Source organism: Bombina bombina, chromosome 11 (assembly GCF_027579735.1).
Source record: "Bombina bombina isolate aBomBom1 chromosome 11, aBomBom1.pri, whole genome shotgun sequence".
Classification (NCBI taxonomy): Eukaryota; Metazoa; Chordata; class Amphibia; order Anura; family Bombinatoridae; genus Bombina; species Bombina bombina.
This window is the reverse complement of record NC_069509.1, coordinates 10,200,121-10,221,841: the sequence shown is the minus strand read 5'-3', so window position 1 is coordinate 10,221,841 and position 21,721 is coordinate 10,200,121. Positions and strand designations below refer to the sequence as shown.

General features: G+C 41.1%; 1 protein-coding gene across 3 annotated transcripts in view; it reads right to left on the bottom strand.

The window, feature by feature from the left end:
- Positions 1–21,721, bottom strand: part of LOC128641966 (ras-related protein Rab-35) — a 164,166-nt gene that overhangs the window by 51,405 nt on the left and 91,040 nt on the right. The gene's annotated exons all lie outside the window — the stretch shown is intronic.

The window sequence follows — 21,721 nt, the reverse complement described above, 5'->3', positions numbered from 1 at the left end:
AGAGGACGCCTGAATTAGAATATCGTCCAGATAAGACGCCACTGCAATGACCTGTGGTCTGAGAACCGCTAGCAAAAACCCTAGAACTTTTGTGAAGATCCTGGGTGCCGTGGCCAACCAGAAGGGAAGAGCCACAAACTGAAAATGTTTGTCCAGGAAGGCAAACCTTAGAAACTGGTGATGATCTCTGTGGATAGGAATGTGAAGATATGCATCCTTTAAGTCCACGGTAGTCATATATTGACCCTCCTGGATCAATGGAAGAATTGTCCAAGTTGTCTCCATCTTGAAGGATGGGACTCTGAGAAACTTGTTTAGACTCTTGAGATCTAAAATGGGTCTGAACGTTCCCTCTTTTTTGGGAACCACGAAAAGATTCGAGTAAAACCCCTGTCCCTGTATTGGAACGGGACAAATTACTCCCATAGTGGAGAGGTCTTTTACACAATGTAAGAACGCCTCTTTTTATCTGGTCTACAGACAATCTTGAAAGAAGAAACCTTCCACTTGGAAGGGAATTTTTGAACTCCAGTTGGTACCCCCCTGGGACACGATTTCTAGTGTCCAGGGATCCTGAACATCTCTTATCCAAGCCTGGACAAAGAGAGAAAGTCTGCCCCCTACTAGATCCGTTCCCGGCCGGGGGCCGTCCGTTCATGCTGTCTTGGGAGCAGCAGCGGGCTTCTTGGGTTGTTCCAAGCCTGATTGGGTCTCCAGACGGGCTTGGACTGTGCGAAGTTCCCTTCCTGTTTAGTGGAAGCGGAAGGAGGAACACCCTTGAAATTTCGAAAGGAACGAAAATTACTCTGTCTCCTTTGTTTGGACGTCTTGTCCTGAGGGAGGAGATTACCCTTACTTCCCGTAATGTCAGAGATGATCTCTTTCAATTCAGGCCCAAATAGAGTTTTTCCTTTGAAAGGGATAGGTAATAGCTTAGATTTAGAGGATACATCCGCAGACCAATATTTCAACCATAAGGCTCTGCGTGCTACAATGGCCAAACCTGCATTCTTAGCCGCCAACTTGGCAATCTGAAAGGCGGCGTCCGTAACAAAGGAATTGGTTAGCTTAAGGGCCTTGATTCTATCCAATATTTCCTCCAAAGGAGTCTCAGTCTTAAGAGACTTCTCTATGGCATCAAACCAAAAGGCAGCTGCAGTTGTAGGTGGTACAATGCAAGCCGTTGGTTGCAATAGAAACCCTTGATGAACAAACAGCTTCTTTAGAAGTCGTATGTTTAGCTAGAGTCTCTGTCTTAAGAGACTCCTCTAGGGCATCAAACCAAAAGGCAGCCGCAGTTGTAACTAGTACAATGCAAGCCGTTGGTTGCAATAGAAACCCTTGATTAACAAACAGCTTCTTTAGAAGACCCTCCAACTTTTTATCCATAGGGTCCTTGAAAGCACAACTGTCCTCAATAGGAATAGTCGTACATTTAGCTAGAGTAGAAATAGCTCCCTCCACCTTAGGAATTGTTTGCCAAACATCCCTAACTGTGTCAGGTAAAGGATACATTTTCTTAAATATAGGGGAAGGAAAGAATGGTATACCCGGCCTTTCCCATTCCTTGTTAATAATTTCCGAAATTCTTTTAGGAATCAGAAAAACATCTGCGTAAGTAGGGACCTCCAAATATCTGTCCATCTTACACAATTTCTCTGGAGGGTCGTCCAGGGTTAACAAAACCTCCCGCAATAACAGGCGAAGGTGTTCAAGCTTAAATCTAAAGGACATCACGTCCGAATCTGTCTTGGGTAATGCGCTACCTGAGTCAGACAGTTCTCCTTCTGATAAAACCTTCCTACCCCCCCCTTCAGAGTCCTGGGAGGGAAGATCGGAAATCACCATCAAGGAATAAGAAGTCACATGGACTACCTGGGTCTCTATTCTACTACGTTTACCCTGTAGTACTGGCAACTTAGATAACACCTCTGTAAGGGTTGAGTACATAACTGTAGCCATATCCTGCAGAGTGAATGATGCAGACACCGATGAGGAACATGGCGTTGCCTGTGTGGGCGTTATGGGCTGAGACGTTTGGGATTGAGGTTTATCCTGATCATCATTCCGAGTACAATCATTATTATCATCAGTTAAAAAAATGTGTTCTTTACACTGTAATGCCCTAGTAATGCATGAGGGACAAAGTGTAATAGGGGGTTCCACAATGGCATTTGAACACATAAGGCATGTACTGTGCTCATCCATCTTAATAAAGTGAACAACAAAAATTTGATTGTAAAATAAATATGTTGAATACTGTATCTTTAAGAACTCAATTCACACAGCTATCCGTTTTTTATTTTTGATGGGAAAAAACAAAATATGCTGAGTACTGTATTCCAAGGGAGAAGCTCTCTAAGTACACCTTCCCTCTTACATCGTTTATTTAGTCTTTGGCAATAACCCACAAGTATATGACACAGATTGCTTTAAAAATATACTGCCTCGTCACCTCGCCGCAGCAGAGGCTCCTACCTGCTCCTGTGACTGGACCGATAATAAGCAAGTGCGCAATCAGAATAAGCAGGCTTAGAGGCCGAAAAGACAAACTTATCACAACACTGACTGCGCTATGAAAGCGCGCAAGTCCTAAGCTCCGCCCCTCGTGGGAGTAATTCCAATACGCTTTACTCACACAAGAAACATCCGCCATTAACCGGAGATCAGTATAATATACACACTCCGAAATTGTCTTTAAAGTATTAAAGCACTGATTTCTTGCAATCCCTTGCGTCAGCCAGCCCCAGAAATTAAACCCACACACAACGTCCCAGCGATTCAAGGCAAACATTAAAAACTCCTGAGTGTCTGGTTAACACACACACAATAGCCCCCAGCTTCCAACTCCTAAATAAACGTTGTCAGAGAGTCTGGCACACTAAGTCATCTTGTACTTACATACCAGCGCTTCTAGGTAATAAACCGCTAGAGTGTTTGGTGCTGTCACTAACTACTTTACCCCAAAGCATAGTGAACATACAGTCCATCTGAGATTCTGTTTGTGTCCCAGAATAAAAGAACTGCACTGAGTAACAGCATGACAACTTCACAGTGTCAAGAGGTCCACTTTTCCTCCTGAGGTCCTGTGAAACAGAGAAGTCTTAGTTAAGAATTTCCAAGACTATGTACAGCAAACGCAGCACAATCCTGGGAGGCACAGTGGAGACAAAAATCCACCAGTTCCCACAGTATAAAAAGACTACTTGAAGCTACTCTGTAATAAAATAGTACACTTTGTCACCATTTAAAAACATAAAAACTCTTGATTGAAGAATCTAAACTAAACACCTCTCTTTACCTCTTCCTATCACTAACACAGGCAAAGAGAATGACCTGGGGGGGTGGGAAGGGAGGGGCTATATATGCAGCTCTGCTGTGGAGCTCTTTGCCACTTCCTGCTGACCAGGAGGCGATATCCCACAAGTAAGGATGAAATCCGTGGACTCGTCATATCTTGTAAAAGAAAACCTCTGGAGTAAACCCTGTGAGGCCATGCTGAAGCCACCAGCAGTACAAACGAACGTTCCATTAGAATTTTGGAAATCACTCTTGGAAGAAGAACTAGAGACGGAAAGATATAGGCAGGATGATAATTCCAAGGAAGCGACAACGCGTCCACTGCTTCCGCCTGAGGATCCCTGGATCTGGACAGATACCTGGGAAGTTTCTTGTTTAGATGAGAGGCCATCAGATCTATTTCTGGAAGTCCCCAGATTTGAACAATCTGAAGAAATACCTCTGGGTGAAGAGACCATTCGCCCGGATGTAACGTCTGGCGACTGAGATAATCCGCTTACCAATTGTCTACACCTGGGATGTGAACCGCAGAAATTAGACAGGAGCTGGATTCTGCCCATACAAGTATCCGAGATACTTCTTTCATAGCTTGAGGACTGTGAGTCCCACCTTGATGATTGACATATGCCACGGTCGTGACATTGTCCGTCTGAAAACAAATAAACGATTCTCTCTTCAGAAGAGGCCAGAACTGGAGAGCTCTGAAAATCGCACGGAGTTCCAAAATGTTGATTGGTAATCTCGCCTCCTGAGATTCCCAAACCCCCTGCGTTGTCAGAGATCCCCATACAGCTCCCCAACCTGAAAGACTTGCATCTGTTGAGATCACAGTCCAGGTTGGACGAACAAAAGAGGCCCCTTGAATTAAACGATAGTGATCCAACCACCAAGTCAGAGAAGATCGAACATTGGGATTTAAGGATATTATTTGTGATATCCTTGTATAATCCCTGCACCACTGGTTCAGCATACAAAGCTGAAGAGGTCTCATGTGAAAACGAGCAAAGGGGATCGCGTCCGATGCAGCAGTCATGAGACCTAGAATTTCCATGCAAAAAGCTACCGAAGGGAATGACTGAGACTGAAGGTTTCGACAAGCTGAAACCAACTTTAGACATCTCTTTTCTGTTAGAGACAAAGTCATGGACACTGAATCTATTTGAAAGCCCAAAAAGGTTACCTTTGTCTGAGGAATCAAAGAACTCTTTGGTAAATTGATCCTCCAACCATGTTTTTGAAGAAACAACACAAGTTGATTCGTATGAGATTCTGCAGAATGTAAAGAATGAGCAAGTACCAAGATATCGTCCAAATAAGGAAATACCGCAATACCCTGTTCTCTGATTACAGAGAGAAGGGCACCGAGAACCTTTGAAAAGATCCTTGGAGCTGTTGCTAGGCCAAACGGAAGGGCAACAAACTGGTAATGCTTGTCTAGAAAAGAGAATCTCAGAAACTGAAAGTGATCTGGATGAATTGGAATATGAAGTTATGCATCCTGTAAATCTATTGTGGACATATAATGCCCTTGCTGAACAAAAGGCAGAATAGTCCTTATAGTCACCATTTTGAATGTTGGTATTTTTACATAACGATTCAATATTTTTAGATCCAGAACTGGTCTGAAGGAATTCTCCTTCTTTGGTACAATGAATAGATTTGAATAAAACCCCAGACCCCGTTCCAGAACTGGAACTGGTACAATTACCCCAGCCAACTCTAGATCTGAAACACATTTCAGAAATGCCTGAGCCTTCACTGGGTTTACTGGAATGCGAGAGAGAAAAAAATCTTCTCACAGGAGGTCTTATCTTGAAACCTATTCTGTATCCTTGAGAAACAATGTTCTGAATCCAAAGACTGTGAATCGAATTGATCCAAATATCTTTGAAAAATCGTAACCTGCCCCCTACCAGCTGTGCTGGAATGAGGGCCGCACCTTCATGCGGATTTAGGAGCTGGTTTTGACTTTCTAAAAGGCTTGGATTTATTCCAGACTGGAGAAGGTTTCCAAACGGAAACTGTTACTTTAGGGGAAGGGCCAGGCTTCTGTTCTTTATTCTGACGAAAGGAACGAAAACGATTAGCAGCCCTGTATTTACCTTTAGATTTTTTGTCCTGAGGCAAAAAGGTTCCTTTCCCCCCAGTAACAGTTGAAATAATAGAATCCAACTGTGAACCAAATAATTTATTACCTTGGAAAGAAAGAGAAAGCAAAGTTGACTTAGAAGTCATATCTGCATTCCAAGATTTAAGCCATAAAGCTCTTCTAGCTAAGATAGCTAAAGACATATCTGACATCAATTCTAATGATATAAAAAATGGCATCACAAATAAAGTTATTAGCATGTTGAAGAAGTTTAACAATGCTATAAGCATTATAGTCTGACACTTGTTGCGCTAAAGCCTCCAACCAGAAAGTTGAAGCTGCAGCAACATCAGCCAAAAAAAATAGCAGGTCTAAGAAGATTACCTGAACATAAATAAGCTCTCCTTAGAAAGGATTCAAGCTTCCTGTCTAAAGGATCCTTAAAGGAAGTACTATCCGCCGTAGGAATAGTAGTACGTTTAGCAAGAGTAGAAATAGCCCCATCAACTTTAGGGATTTTATCCCAAAACTCTAATCTATCAGATGGCACAGGGTACAATTTCCTAAACCTTTGAGAAGGAGTAAATGAAGTACCCAGACTATTCCATTCCCTAGAAATTACTTCTGAAATAGCATTAGGAACTGGAAAAACTTCAGGAATAACTACATGAGGTTTGAAAACCGAATTTAAACGCTTAGTAGATTTAGTATCAAGAGGACTAGACTCCTCCATATCTAATGCAATTAACACTTCTTTAAGCAAAGAACGAATAAACTCCATCTTAAATAAATATGAAGATTTATCAGTGTCAATATCTGAGGCAGAATCTTCTGAACCAGATAGATCCTCATCAGAAACAGATAAGTCAGAATGATGACGGTCACTTATAAATTCATCTGAAATATGAGAAGTTTTAAAAGACCTTTTACGCTTACTGGAAGGAGGAATAACAGACAGAGCCTTCCTAATAGATTTAGAAGCAAATTCTTTTACATTAACAGGGACATCCTGAACATTAGATGTTGAAGGAACAACAACAGGTAATGGATTATTACTAATGGAAACACAATCTGCATTAGAAAGTTTATCATGACAGTTATCACAAACAACAGCTGGAGGAACAGTTACCAAAAGTTTACAACAGATGCACTTAACTTTGGTAGAACCAGCATCAGGCAGCGTCTTTCCAGAAGTAGATTCTGATCCAGGGTCATGTTGAGACATCTTGCAATATGTAATAGAAAAAACAACATATAAAGCAAAATTATCAAATTCCTTAAAGGGACACTCTACCCAAAAAATTTCTTTCGTGATTCAGATTGAGCATGAAATTTTAAGCAACTTTCTAATTTACTCCTATTATCAAATTTTCTTCATCCTCTTGGTATCTTTATTTGAAATGCAAGAATGTAAGTTTAGATGCCGGCCCATTTTTGGTGAACAACCTGGGTTGTCCTTGCTGATTGGTGGATAAATTCATCCACCAATAAAAAATTGCTGTCCAGAGTACTGAAACCAAAAAAAAGCTTAGATGCCTTCTTTTTCAAATAATGATAGCAAGAGAACGAAGAAAAATTGATAATAGGAGTAAATTAGAAAGTTGCTTAAAATTGCATGCTCAATCTGAATCACGAAAGAAAATTTTTGGGTACAGTGTCCCTTTAAATGACAGTTTCAGGAATGGGAAAAAATGCCAAATGAACAAGCCTCTAGCAACCAGAAGCAATGAAAAATGAGACTGAAATAATGTGAAAAACAGGTGGAGACAAGAATGACGCCCACATTTTTTGGCGCCAAGAATGACGCCCACATTATTGGCGCCAAGTACAACGCCCATATTTTTTGGCGCCAAGTATGACGCCACATCCTGTGACGCCGAAAAAAACAACGCCCACAATTTTGGCGCAAAAAAACATCTGAACGTCAAATATGACGCAACCATACGCAAACTTCCGGCGTCAATTAGGGCGCAGGAAATGACAAAATTTTTGCGCCAAAAAAGGCTGCGCCAAAAATGACGCAATAAATTGAAGCATTTTCAGCCCCCGCGAGCCTAACAGCCCACAGGGAAAAAAAAAGTAAATTGAAAAATTCTTTTAAGGTAAGAAAAAAATATTTCATATGCATTATCCCAAATAATGAAACTGACTGTCTGAAATAAGGAATACTGATTATCCTGAATCATGGCAAATATAAGTTTAAACACATATATTTAGAACTTTACATATAAAAGTGCCCAACCATAGCTTAGAGTGTCATAAAAAATAAGACTTACTTACCCTAAGTCACTCATCTACATATAGTAGACAGCCAAACCAGTACTGAAACGAGAATCAATAGAGGTAATGGTATATAAGAGTATATCGTCGATCTGAAAAGGGAGGTAAGAGATGAATCTCTACGACCGATAACAGAGAACCTATGAAATAGATCCCCTAGAGGAAGACCATTGAATTCAAATAGGCAATACTCTCTTCACATCCCTCTGACATTCACTGCACTCTGAGAGGAAAACCGAGCACCAGCCTGCTGCAAAGCGCATATCAACGTAGAATCTAGCACAAACTTACTTCACCACCTCCATGGGAGGCAAAGTTTGTAAAACTGAATTGTGGGTGTGGTGAGGGGTGTATTTATAGGCATTTTGAGGTTTGGGAAACTTTGCCCCTCCTGGTAGGAATGTATATCCCATACGTCACTAGCTCATGGACTCTTGCTAATTACATGAAAGAAATAGCCTCCGAAGAAGCAAAAGTATCAAATTTGGAAAATTTCGAAAAGGTATGAAGCGAAGACCAAGTCGCAGCCTTACAAATCTGTTCAACAGAAGCATCATTTTTAAAAGCCCATGTGGAAGCCATCGCTCTAGTGGAGTGAGCTGTAATTATTTCAGGAGGCTGCTGTCCAGCAGTCTCATAAGCCAAACGGATGATGCTTTTCAGCCAAAAGGAAAGAGAGATAGCCGTAGCCTTTTGACCTCTACGCTTTCCAGCATAGACAACAAACAAAGAAGATGATTGGCGAAAATCTTTGGTTGCCTGCAAATAAAACTTCAAGGCATGAACCACGTCCAAGTTGTGCAACAGACGGTCCCTTCTTAGAAGAAGGATTAGGACACAGAGAAGGAACAACAATTTCCTGATTGATATTCCTGTTAGAAACAACCTTAGGGAGGAACCCAGGTTTGGTACGCAAAACCACCTTATCAGCATGGAAAACAAGATAAGGCGAGTCACATTGTAATGCAGATAGTTCAGAAACTCTTCGAGCTGAAGAGATAGCAACTAGAAACAGAACTTTCCAAGATAGAAGCTTAATATCTATGGAATGCATGGGTTCAAACGGAACCCCCTGAAGAACTTTAAGAACTAAATTGAGACTCCATGGCGGAGCAACAGGTTTAAACACAGGCTTAATTCTAACTAAAGCCTGACAAAAAGCCTGAACGTCTGGGACATCTGCCAGACACTTGTGCAACAGAATAGACAAAGCAGATATCTGTCCCTTTAAGGAACTAGCGGACAATCCTTTCTCCAATCCTTCTTGGAGAAAAGACAAAATCCTAGGAATCCTGATCTTACTCCAAGAGTAGCCTTTGGATTCACACCAAAAAATATATTTACGCCATATCTTATGATAGATCTTCCTGGTGACAGGCTTTCGAGCCTGAATCAAGGTATCTATGACCGACTCAGAGAAACCCCGCTTGGATAAAATCAAGCGTTCAATCTCCAAGCATTCAGTTGCAGAGAAAACAGAATTTATGCTTACCTGATAAATTACTTTCTCCAACGGTGTGTCCGGTCCACGGCGTCATCCTTACTTGTGGGATATTCTCTTCCCCAACAGGAAATGGCAAAGAGCCCAGCAAAGCTGGTCACATGATCCCTCCTAGGCTCCGCCTTCCCCAGTCATTCGACCGACGTAAAGGAGGAATATGCATAGGAGAAATCATATGATACCGTGGTGACTGTAGTTAGAGAAAATAATTCATCAGACCTGATTAAAAAAACCAGGGCGGGCCGTGGACCGGACACACCGTTGGAGAAAGTAATTTATCAGGTAAGCATAAATTCTGTTTTCTCCAACATAGGTGTGTCCGGTCCACGGCGTCATCCTTACTTGTGGGAACCAATACCAAAGCTTTAGGACACGGATGATCGGAGGGAGCAAATCAGGTCACCTAGATGGAAGGCACCACAGCTTGCAAAACCTTTCTCCCAAAAATAGCCTCCGAAGAAGCAAAAGTATCAAATTTGTAAAATTTGGTAAAAGTGTGCAGTGAAGACCAAGTCGCTGCCTTACATATCTGATCAACAGAAGCCTCGTTCTTGAAGGCCCATGTGGAAGCCACAGCCCTAGTAGAGTGAGCTGTGATTCTTTCAGGAGGCTGCCGTCCGGCAGTCTCGTAAGCCAATCGGATGATGCTTTTAAGCCAAAAAGAGAGAGAGGTAGAAGTTGCTTTTTGACCTCTCCTTTTACCAGAATAAACAACAAACAAGGAAGATGTTTGTCTGAAATCCTTTGTAGCCTCTAAATAGAATTTTAGAGCACGAACTACATCCAAATTGTGCAACAAACGTTCCTTCTTTGAAACTGGATTCGGACACAAAGAAGGCACAACTATCTCCTGGTTAATATTTTTGTTAGAAACAACTTTCGGAAGAAAACCAGGTTTAGTACGCAAAACCACCTTATCTGCATGGAATACCAGATAAGGAGGAGAACACTGCAGAGCAGATAACTCTGAAACTCTTCTAGCAGAAGAAATTGCAACCAAAAACAAAACTTTCCAAGATAATAACTTAATATCTACGGAATGTAAGGGTTCAAACGGAACCCCTTGAAGAACTGAAAGAACTAAATTGAGACTCCAAGGAGGAGTCAAAGGTTTGTAAACAGGCTTAATTCTAACCAGAGCCTGAACAAAAGCTTGAACATCTGGCACAGCCGCCAGCTTTTTGTGAAGTAAAACAGATAAAGCAGAAATCTGTCCCTTCAAAGAACTTGCAGATAATCCTTTCTCCAAACCTTCTTGTAGAAAGGATAGAATCTTAGGAATTTTTATCTTGTTCCATGGGAATCCTTTAGATTCGCACCAACAGATATATTTTTTTCATATTTTATGGTAGATTTTTCTAGTTACAGGCTTTCTAGCCTGAATAAGAGTATCAATGACAGAATCTGAGAACCCACGCTTTGATAAAATCAAGCGTTCAATCTCCAAGCAGTCAGTTGGAGTGAGGCCATATTCGGATGTTCGAACGGACCTTGAACAAGAAGGTCCTGTCTCAAAGGTAGCCTCCATGGTGGAGCCGATGACATATTCACCAGGTCTGCATACCAAGTTCTGCGTGGCCACGCAGGAGCTATCAAGATCACCGAAGCCCTCTCCTGATTGATCCTGGCTACCAGCCTGGGAATGAGAGGAAACGGTGGGAATACATAAGCTAGTTTGAAGGTCCAGGGCGCTACTAGTGCATCTATTAGAGTCGCCTTGGGATCCCTGGATCTGGACCCGTAGCAAGGAACCTTGAAGTTCTGACGAGACGCCATCAGATCCATATCTGGAATGCCCCATAATTGAGTTATTTGGGCAAAGATTTCCGGATGGAGTTCCCACTCCCCCGGATGAAAAGTCTGACGACTCAGAAAATCCGCTTCCCAATTTTCCACTCCTGGGATGTGGATTGCAGAGAAGTGGCAGGAGTGATTCTCCGCCCATTGAATTATTTTGGTCACTTCTTCCATCGCTAGGGAACTCCTTGTTCCCCCCTGATGGTTGATATATGCAACAGTCGTCATGTTGTCTGATTGAAACCTTATGAATTTGGCCTTTGCTAGCTGAGGCCAAGCCTTGAGAGCATTGAATATCGCTCTCAGTTCCAGAATGTTTATCGGGAGAAGAGATTCTTCCCGAGACCATAGACCCTGAGCTTTCAGGGGTTCCCAGACCGCGCCCCATCCCACCAGACTGGCGTCGGTCGTGACAATGACCCACTCTGGTCTGCGGAAGCTCATCCCTTGTGACAGGTTGTCCAGGGTCAGCCACCAACGGAGTGAATCTCTGGTCCTCTGATCTACTTGGATCGTCGGAGACAAGTCTGTTTAATCCCCATTCCACTGTCTGAGCATGCACAGTTGTAATGGTCTTAGATGAATTCGCGCAAAAGGAACTATGTCCATTGCCGCCACCATCAAACCTATTACTTCCATGCACTGCGCTATGGAAGGAAGAAGAACAGAATGAAGTACTTGACAAGAGCTTAGAAGTTTTGATTTTCTGGCCTCTGTCAGAAAAATCTTCATTTCTAAGGAGTCTATTATTGTTCCCAAGAAGGGAACTCTTGTTGACGGGGATAGAGAACTTTTTTCTACGTTCACTTTCCACCCGTGAGATCTGAGAAAGGTTAGGACAATGTCCGTATGAGCCTTTGCTTGTGGCAGAGACGACGCTTGAATCAGTATGTCGTCCAAGTAAGGTACTACTGCAATGCCCCTTGGTCTTAGCACCGCTAGAAGGGACCCCAGTACCTTTGTGAAAATTCTTGGAGCAGTGGCTAATCCGAATGGAAGTGCCACAAACTGGTAATGCTTGTCCAGAAAGGCGAACCTTAGGAACCGATGATGTTCCTTGTGGATAGGAATATGTAGATACGCATCCTTTAAATCCACCGTGGTCATGAATTGACCTTCCTGGATGGTAGGAAGAATTGTCCGAATGGTTTCCATTTTGAACGATGGAACCCTGAGAAATTTGTTTAGGATCTTGAGATCCAAAATTGGTCTGAATGTTCCCTCTTTTTTGGGAACTATGAACAGATTGGAGTAAAACCCCATCCCTTGTTCTCCTAATGGAACAGGATGAATCACTCCCATTTTTAACAGGTCTTCTACACAATGTAAGAATGCCTGTCTTTTTATTTGGTCTGAAGACAATTGAGACCTGTGGAACCTTCCCCTTGGGGGTAGTTCCTTGAATTCCAGGAGATAACCTTGAGAAACTATTTCTAGCGCCCAAGGATCCTGAACATCTCTTGCCCAAGCCTGAGCGAAGAGAGAGAGTCTGCCCCCCACCAGATCCGGTCCCGGATCGGGGGCCAACATCTCATGCTGTCTTAGTAGCGGTAGCGGGTTTCTTGGCCTGCTTACCTTTGTTCCAGCCTTGCATCGGCCTCCAGGCTGGCTTGGTTTGAGAAGTATTACCCTCTTGCTTAGAGGATGTAGAATTTGAGGCTGGTCCGTTTCTGCGAAAGGGACGAAAATTTGGTTTATTTTTAGCCTTAAAAGACCTATCCTGAGGAAGGGCGTGGCCCTTTCCCCCAGTAATGTCTGAAATAATCTCTTTCAAGTCAGGGCCAAACAGCGTTTTCCCCTTGAAAGGGATGTTAAGCAATTTGTTCTTGGAGGACACATCCGCTGACCAAGACTTTAACCAAAGCGCTCTGCGCGCCACAATAGCAAAACCTGAATTTTTCGCAGCTAATCTAGCTAATTGCAAGGTGGCGTCTAAGACAAAAGAGTTAGCCAATTTAAGTGCTTGAACTCTGTCCATAACCTCCTCATATGAAGATTCTTTGTTGAGCGACTTTTCTAGTTCTTCGAACCAGAAACACGCTGCTGTAGTGACAGGAACAATGCATGAAATTGGTTGTAGAAGGTAACCTTGCTGAACAAACATCTTTTTAAGCAAACCCTCTAATTTTTTATCCATAGGATCTTTGAAAGCACAGCTATCTTCTATAGGGATAGTAGTGCGTTTGTTTAGAGTAGAAACCGCCCCCTCGACCTTGGGGACTGTCTGCCATAAGTCCTTTCTGGGGTCGACCATAGGAAATAATTTCTTAAATATAGGGGGAGGGACAAAAGGTATGCCGGGCCTTTCCCATTCTTTATTTACAATGTCCGCCACCCGCTTGGGTATAGGAAAAGCATCGGGGGACACCGGGACCTCTAGGAACTTGTCCATCTTACATAATTTCTCTGGAATGACCAAACTGTCACAATCATCCAGAGTAGATAACACCTCCTTAAGCAGAGCGCGGAGATGTTCCAATTTAAATTTAAATGTAATAACGTCAGGTTCAGCTTGTTGAGAAATTTTTCCTGAATCTGAAATTTCTCCCTCAGACAAAACCTCCCTGGCCTCTTCAGACTGGTGTAAGGGCATGTCAGAACCATTATCATCAGCGTCCTCATGCTCTTCAGTATCTAAAACAGAGCAGTCGCGCTTTCGCTGATAAGTGGGCATTTTGGCTAAAATGTTTTTAATAGAATTATCCATTACAGCCGTTAATTGTTGCATAGAAAGGAGGATTGGCGCACTAGATGAACTAGGGACCTCCTGAGTGGGCAAGACTGGTGTAGACACAGAAGGAGATGATGCAGTACCATGCTTACTCCCCTCACTTAAGGAATCATCTTGGGCAACATTATTATCAGTGGCATCATTGTCCCTACTTTGTTTGTCACATTCATCACATATATTTAAATGGGGAGGAACCTTGGCTTCCGAACATACAGAACATCGTCTATCTGATGGTTCAGACATGTTAATAGGCATAAACTTGATAACAAAGCACAAAAAACGTTTTAAAATAAAACCGTTACTGTCACTTTAAATTTTAAACTGAACACACTTTATTACTGAATATGTGAAAAAGTATGAAGGAATTGTTCAAAATTCACCAAAATTTCACCACAGTGTCTTAAAGCCTTAAAAGTATTGCACACCAAATTTGAAAGCTTTAACTCTTAAAATTTTTACATTTAACCCCTATACAGTCCCTGGTATCTGCTTTGCTGAGACCCAACCAAGCCCAGAGGGGAATACGATACCAAATGACGCCTTCAATAAGCTTTTTCAGTGGATCTGAGCTCCTCACACATGCATCTGCATGCCTTGCTTTCCAAAAACAACTGCGCATTAGTGGAGCGAAAATGAGGCTCTGCCTATGACTAGAAAAGGCCCCCAGTGAAAAAGGTGTCCAATACAGTGCCTGCCGTTTTTTTAACACAATTCCCAAGATTAAAATAACACTTCAAAGTTATAATCCATTAAATATGCTTATAAGGTAATCGTTTTAGCCCAGAAAAATGTCTACCAGTCTTTAAAGCCTTTGTGAAGCCCTTTATTCTTATATTTAAACTAAGAAAATGGCTTACCGGATCCCATAGGGAAAATGACAGCTTCCAGCATTACCAAGTCTTGTAACAACACAAGTGTACCCTGTGTGGTAGAAATGGCAACTCACTGGTGTGACAATCCCAAATTTCACACTCAAAATATATACACTAAAAAACCAGAAATATGAGTGCGCTCAGGGACTCTACCAATAGATAACTAGAAATGGTGTCCTAATGTGGAATAGTCTGCTATAAACTTTTACTGTTAGTAAATATATACCAATAGTTTCCTTCAACAAATGTATTATATATCTAATAAAATATAAGTATACAGTTCATAGGTTAAATAATAAGATATATACAGTTCATAGATAAAATAAGTAAAATAAGGTGCACCTTATAAATTATCAAAAAAATTTTTTTTAAATGAATAGAAAAGATAAAAAGGTAGAGAAAAAAAATGATTAAAATACATGTACAAGACAATATTATCTGTTGATAGTATGTAAATGGAGATGCTGCTACGGTTAGTATGTTAGCAATGTCCAAGAGGTGATTGTAATCTGCACTACTGTTCCTTAAGTGTGAGTATTCTGCACCACTGTTTCTTTGCTGCAAATAGTACAGTTTGGTTTCACTTTCAGGTATTTGCTTTAAGAAATCAGTCACTTCAGATTGTACAAGTGTTGGCGTCTGGGTGTGTAGAAGGTGTTTTCACTGGAGCCGTAATAGTTTTAAAGCCAGAGGGGTTTAGTACTCACCAGAATCCGAAAGCGTGTATCACTCTAACCGCTTTCTCCGACCTGCTCTCCTGCGGCGTGCAGTTGGCGTTCAGGCAGCCGTTGGGAATTTTCTGACGTGTTTTCGTCACGTATCACGTGTCTGCCCGAATAGCCAATCTAGCGGTCGGATTACCGGTGTACTTTTCAAACCCACTCTGTTCTACGGGTTTTGATGTAGGTGAACTTTTCAGTGTCAAATAAACACTTTGTTGCTTAGTCTTTTTTGTCTTTTTCCTTTTAACCTTCACACTGAAATCAAAAACGGGTGTTTAGGCTGGGTAAACCGTTAACATATATTTCAATGGGTAAAAGGTTCAAAGTGGTTCCTTCACAATCTGTCCATAAAGAGCTGGCCAGCTACACAAGACTGCTTCACATCAACGCGTTTCAGCTGGAGGCTTTTTTCAAGATGAGCCTGTATACTTCCTCTTTGCCTTTTTATACCCAATAATTTAAAGCCACAGTGATTGTGTCTTGACTTGCTTATAATATTTTCCATAGTTTCACATGGTTGTATCTATTAGCAGCAAACTCCATTACAATATGATAGTGTAACCATCTTTTCACCAATTTGTATATTATATATATACTTAATTAGTATTGTTAGAAAAAGAGCTCTAATATAAAGAATTTTTTTTTTTTTAAAAAGTAAAACTGAAGTTGGGGAAGAAAGAAGACAATATAAAAATTAATATAAAAATTAATAATAAATTTATAATAAAAATAATAATAATAATAGATTTCTATATATATATCTAAAGTTATATTTCTAAATTACTTCATCATCTAGCTAAACAACTCTTAAGTGTAATAAATATACTATTAAAATATAGTAGCTAAAGTGCTAAAATATCCCTATATTAATAATATTAAAAATCTCTTATCAAACCTAACTACAAATTGGGAGTTAAAGCGAACACTTATTCTTCCATTAGAACCTAGGTTTTCTAAGGGTATATGAATTTTAACACAGTTACTGATGTACTAAACTATTTAAAAACATTTCTAAAAATATATATATATTGTAATACAGATCTTTTTGCTGATTTATAAGAGTTCAATTATTGTGACAAGCTATTATAACCACTGTTAGAACTATATAAACTATATAAACTAAAATCACAGAATATCTTGAATATCATGTTGTGGCATTATAAAAAGGGGTTTAGATCCAACTCTGCATTAAGTCCTAGTGGATCTAAAGTTTTAAAAGAAAAAATTAATTCAGCTTCAACTTTCAACAGTTTTTTATTTAAATCTCCACCTCTCCAATCACGTTTGATTTTTCTAATCCCCCAGTATTTCAAACCTTTAGGGTTTTGATCATGCATCTCTTTGAAATGTTTTGAGAGTAAATGTCCTTCGAACCCATGTTCTATATTTAAGAGATGTTCCCTGATGCGGTCTCTCAACATGCGTGAGGTCTCGCCTAAGTACTGTTTCTTGCACGGGCATTCGATAAGATACACTACATTTCGATCTGAACATTTAATGAGGTCCCTTATTTTATATTCCTTATTGGTTACTGTTGATTTCACATTTTTTATTTTACAACTATATTTACATGCTTTGCAGTGTATGCATGGGAAATAGCCCTCTAGTTTGTTCCCCCGTAGGTCTGTATCTACAGTTATACTTCTTTTAGGGTTAAAAGTACTGGGTGCAAGTATATTTTTTAGATTTCTTGTTTTTTTAAAAACCATTCGTGGTTTTTCTATAAGAGATTCCCCAATGAAAGGGTCTCTTTGTAATAAATGCCAGTGTTTGTTCAAAACTGTTCGAAGTTTATTATGACTGGTACTGTAATCTGTTATAAATGGTACATCTATTATGACATTATTGGATTCTTTGGGGGTTTTTTCTTTTACTGTTTTTTCTTTAAGTAGCTCTAATTGGGTTCTTTCTTTTGCTTTATTTTTCGCTGTTTTCACAAGGTTCATATTATATCCCTTATTTCTAAATTTTGTTTCTAAATTTCTTGCTTGTTCCTCAAAATCCTCTAACGTGCTGCAATTCTTCCTCACTCTTAAAAATTGGTTCATTGGTATATTATCTAGCCATTTCTTATAATGGCAGCTCTTTTTGTGGATATAGTTGTTTGAATCCACTTGTTTAAAGTGAGTTTTAGTTAATATTTCATTATTAGCAATTCTTATGTCTAGATCTAAAAAATTAATATTTGTTGCACTTATTTCATAGGTGAGATCTATACCAAATCTATTATTTTTAAAATCTTCAATAAAAATCTTTAAAAGTTCCTCGTCCCCCCTCCAAATAATGATAATATCGTCGATGAAACGTCGATAGAGCACCAAATTCGCCTCCCAGTGGGAACCATGTATCAATTCCTCTTCTATAAGTCCCATAAACAAATTCGCATAATAAACTATTACGGCTCCAGTGAAAACACCTTCTACACACCCAGACGCCAACACTTGTACAATCTGAAGTGACTGATTTCTTAAAGCAAATACATGAAAGTGAAACCAAACTGTACTATTTGCAGCAAAGAAACAGTGGTGCAGAATACTCACACTTAAGGAACAGTAGTGCAGATTACAATCACCTCTTGGACATTGCTAACATACTAACCGTAGCAGCATCTCCATTTACATACTATCAACAGATAATATTGTATTGTACATGTATTTTAATCATTTTTTTTCTCTACCTTTTTATCTTTTATATTAATTTAAAAAAATTTTTTTTGATAATTTATAAGGTGCACCTTATTTTACTTATTTTATCTATGAACTGTATATATCTTATTATTTAACCTATGAACTGTATACTTATATTTTATTAGATATATAATAAATTTGTTGAAGGAAACTATTGGTATATATTTACTAACAGTAAAAGTTTATAGCAGACTATTCCACATTAGGACACCATTTCTAGTTATCTATTGGTAGAGCCCCTGAGCGCACTCATATTTCTGGCTTGTTAGAAATGTGTCATACCTCAAGCAGCAAAGTCTGCCCACTGTTTCCCCCAACTGAAGTTACTTCATCTCAACAGTCCTGTGTGGAAACAGCCATCGATTTTAGTAACGGTTGCTAAAATCATCTTCCTCTTACAAACAGAAATCTTCATCTCTTTCTGTTTCAGAGTAAATAGTACATACCAGCACTATTTTAAAATAACAAACTCTTGATTGAAGGATAAAACTACATTTAAACACCAAAAAACTCTTAACCATCTCCGTGGAGATGTTGCCTGTGCAACGGCAAAGAGAATGACTGGGGAAGGCGGAGCCTAGGAGGGATCATGTGACCAGCTTTGCTGGGCTCTTTGCCATTTCCTGTTGGGGAAGAGAATATCCCACAAGTAAGGATGACGCCGTGGACCGGACACACCTATGTTGGAGAAATTAGATTTGGATGCTTGAATGGACCTTGAATCAAAAGGTCCCGTCTCAGTGGCAGAGTCCATGGTGGCAGAGATGACATGTCCACCAGGTCTGCATACCAAGTCCTGCGTGGCCACGCAGGCGCTATCAAAATCACCGAAGCTCTCTCCTGTTTGATTCTGGCAATCAGACGCGGAAGGAGAGGGAATGGTGGAAACACATAAGCCAGGTTGAACGACCAGGGTACTGCTAGAACATCTATCAGTACTGCCTGAGGATCCCTTGACCTGGATCCGTAACGAAGAAGTTTGGCGTTCTGACGAGATGCCATCAGATCCAATTCTGGTGTGCCCCATAAATGAACCAGTTGAGCAAACACCTCCGGATGGAGCTCCCACTCCCCTGGATGAAAAGTCTGACGACTTAGAAAATCTGCCTCCCAGTTCTCCACCCCTGGGATATAGATCGCTGATAGATGGCAAGAGTGAGTCTCTGCCCATCGGATTATCCTGGAAACTTCTATCATCACCAAGGAACTCCTTGTTCCCCCCTGATGATTGATATAAGCTACAGTCGTGATTTTGTCCAACTGAAACCTGATGAATCCGGCCGAAGGCAGCTGAGGCCACGCCTGAAGAGCATTGAATATCGCTCTTAATTCCACAATATTTATCGGTAGGAGGGCCTCCTCCTGAGTCCACAAACCCTGTGCTTTCAGGGAATTCATGACTGCACCCCAGCCCAGTAGGCTGGCGTCCGTCATCACAATAACCCACGCTGGCCTGCGGAAACACATTCCCCTGGACAGATGATCCTGTGACAACCACCAAAGAAGAGAGTCTCTGGTCTCTTGATCCAGATTTATCTGAGGAGATAAATCTGCATAATCCCCATTCCACTGTTTGAGCATGCATAGTTGCAGTGGTCTGAGATGCAAGCGAGCAAACGGAACTATGTCCATTGCCGCTACCATAAGTCTGATTACCTCCATACACTGAGCCACTGACGGCTGAGGAATGGAATGAAAAGCTCGGCAGGTGGTTAAAATCTTTGATTTCCTGACCTCTGTCAGAAATATTTTCATGTCCACCGAATCTATCAGAGTTCCCAGGAATGGAACTCTTGTGAGAGGAATAAGAGAACTCTTTTTCATGTTCACCTTCCACCCATGAGATCTTAGAAAGGCCAACACTAAGTCCGTGTGAGACTTGGCAAGTTGGAAAGTCGACGCTTGAATTAAGATGTCGTCTAGATAAGGCGCCACTGCTATACCCCTCGGCCTTAGGACCGCCAGAAGGGACCCTAGCACCTTTGTGAAGATTCTTGGCACCGTGGCCAACCCGAAGGGAAGAGCCACAAACTGGTAATGCCTGTCCAGAAAGGCAAGCCTGAGGAACTGGTGATGATCTTTGTGGATAGGAATGTGTAGATACGTATCCTTTAGATCCACGGTAGTCATATTGACCCTCCTGGATCATTGGTAAAATAGTCAGAATGGTCTCCATCTTGAAGGATGGAACTCTTAGGAATTGGTTTAGGATCTTGAGATCTAGAATTGTTCTGAAGGTTCCTTCTTTTTTGGGAACCACAAACAGATTGGAGTAGAAACCTTGCCCCTGTTCTGTTTTCAGAACTGGGCAGATCACTCCCATGGTAAAAAGGTCTTCTACACAGCGTAAAAACGCCTCTCTTTTTGTCTGGTTTACAGACAATTGAGAAAGATGGAACCTCCCCCTTGGAGGAGAATCTTTGAAATCTAGGCGATACCCCTGGGTTACAATTTCTACGGCCCATGAGTCCTGAACGTCTCTTGCCCAGGCCTGAGCAAAGAGAGAAAGTCTGCCCCCTACTTGATACGGTCCAGGATCGGGGGCTACCACTTCATGCTGTCTTAGTGGCAGCAGCAGGCTTTTTGGCCTGTTTACCCTTGTTCCAAGCCTGGTTAGGTCTCCAGGTTGGCTTGGATTGAGCAAAGTTCCCCTCTTGCTTTGCAGCAGGGGAAGAGGAAGCGGGACCACCCTTGAAGTTTCGAAAGGAACGGAAATTATTTTGTTTGGTCCTTGTCTTATTTGACTTATCTTGAGGGAGGGCATGACCCTTCCCTCCAGTGATGTCTGAAATTATCTCTTTCAGTGCAGGCCCGAATAGGGTCTTACCTTTGAAAGGGATAGTCAAAAGCTTAGATTTAGATGACACATCAGCTGACCAGGACTTAAGACATAACGCTCTTCGCGCTAAAATGGAAAAACCTGAATTCTTTGCCGCTAACTTAGCAAGATAAAAAGCGACGTCTGTAATAAAAGAATTAGCCAACTTAAGGGCCTTAATTCTGTCCAAAATATCATCTAGTGGGGTCTCCATCTGAAGAGTCTCTTCTAGAGTCCTCAAACCAAAAAGCAGCTGCAGTGGTGTCTGGAACAATGCACGCTATAGTTTGAAGAAGAAAACCCTGATGAACAAAAATTTTCTTTAGGAGACCCTCTAACTTTTTATCCATAGGATCAATGAAAGCACAACTGTCTTCAATAGGTATAGTTGTACGCTTAGCCAGAGTAGAAATAGCTCCCTCCACTTTAGGGACCGTCTGCCATGAGTCCTTTATGGTGTCAGAAATGGGGAACATTTTCTTAAAACCAGGAGGGGGAGCGAACGGAATACCTGGTCTATCCCACTCCTTAGTAACAATGTCCGAAATCCTCTTAGGGACCGGAAAAACATCAGTGTAAACAGGAACCTCTAAATATTTGTCCATTTTACACAATTTCTCTGGAACGACAATAGGGTCACAATCATCCAGAGTAGCTTAAACCTCCCTGAGCAATAAACGGAGGTGCTCTAGCTTAAATTTAAATGCCGTCATATCTGAATCTGTCTAAGGGAACATCTTTCCTGAATCAGAAATCTCTCCCTCAGACAGCAAATCCCTCATCCCTACCTCAGAACATTGTGAGGGAATATCAGATACGGCTACTAAAGCGTCAGAAGGCTCAGCATTTGTTCTTAACCCAGAGCTACTGTGCTTCCCTTGCAACCCTGGCAGTTTAGATAAAACCTCTGTGAGGGTAGTATTC